Consider the following 1,358-nt stretch of genomic DNA (forward strand, 5'->3'; position numbering starts at 1 on the left):
AGAAGTTATTTCAGTACATATAAGTTGTAAGCACCGGTGCGGTAGTTCTGACGTTGCGCTTGATAAACAAGTAACACTGAAGAAAAATCGAGACACGCTCATCGAGTCAGTAAGCCTAGAAAAACGTTAGAAAGTGAAAAACGTTAAAAATGTTCGAAATTCTGAGGGAATTAGGAGTAAGGTGTAGGGAAAGATGGCAAATATGTAATGTGTTCATGAACTAAGAGTGAACAATAAAGCTGGCTTGCACAGACGAAAAGGGTATTTCTGACTAAAGGAAGTCTACTGGTACTAAACGTAGGCCTTAATTTGAAGAAATGGGCAACGGCCTTGCCGCAGTGACTACACCGGTTCCCGTCAGATCACCGAAGTTAAGCGCTGTCGGGCGTGGCCGGCACTTGGATGGGTGACCATCCGGGCCGCCATGTGCTGTTGCCATTTTTCGGGGTGCACTCAGCCTCGTGATGCCAATTGAGGAGCTACTCGACCGAACAGTAGCGGCTCCGGTCAAAGAAAACCATCGTAACGACCGGGAGAGCGGTGTGCTGACCACACGCCCCTCGTATTCGCATCCTCGGATGGTCCCGATGGGCCACTTGTGGCCCGATGGCGAAGTGCTTTTAGTTTGAAGAGGAAATTTCTGAGAATTTACGTTTGCAGTGAATCATTGACAGTGGGAAAGCCAGAACAGAAGATAATCGAAGCGTATGAGATGTGGTGCTACAGAAGAATGTTTACAATCAAGTGGACTAGAGCTGTAGACGGTAAACACTCAGAACATTTATGCTATTTTTCAAAATAGCAACTGGTTTCTCTCCTTCATATTATTGTTCTCAAACATGTATTTATATTTACCCATCTGCATCTCACAGGCTATTAGTTATGTATGGTCCTTAAGCATCAGCTTAAATAAGTACACAGGTGGATGATTTTGCTCATCTCGTAAACAGATCAATTTAACACCGGGCCAAGACAGCAATAGTTAAAATACATGTACACAACATCCTCTGAAGGATGCGAAAATTAATTTTTTTACCTGTGCCTTTAAGATACAGAAAACCATTACGATTATATTACTTTTTAGTAAAAATTGTACTCCATGCTCAGAGATTAAAATTTACACAGGAACGCTAATAAGTTTAAAATTATAATTAAAAAAAATTTTTTTTAGTCAACAGAATCTAAGTTTCGAAATTCCGAGACGGGAACATTTAATCATTAACAATTATTTCATTACAACGAGCTTCCAAAATATCTGCCAACTTTCAGTAGACACGCCTATGGCTGTAGCCCTCTACTAAGGAACACAGTTAGTAACAGCCCTAACCCATTAGAAGTAGAAAAATAGCTATTTACAG

General features: G+C 40.9%; 1 pseudogene; it reads left to right on the top strand.

Annotated features, from left to right (window-relative positions):
- Positions 1-320: 320 nt before the first annotated feature.
- Positions 321-438, top strand: LOC126196597 (5S ribosomal RNA; annotated as a pseudogene).
- Positions 439-1,358: the final 920 nt, after the last annotated feature.

Source organism: Schistocerca nitens, chromosome 7 (assembly GCF_023898315.1).
Source record: "Schistocerca nitens isolate TAMUIC-IGC-003100 chromosome 7, iqSchNite1.1, whole genome shotgun sequence".
NCBI lineage: Eukaryota > Metazoa > Arthropoda > Insecta > Orthoptera > Acrididae > Schistocerca > Schistocerca nitens.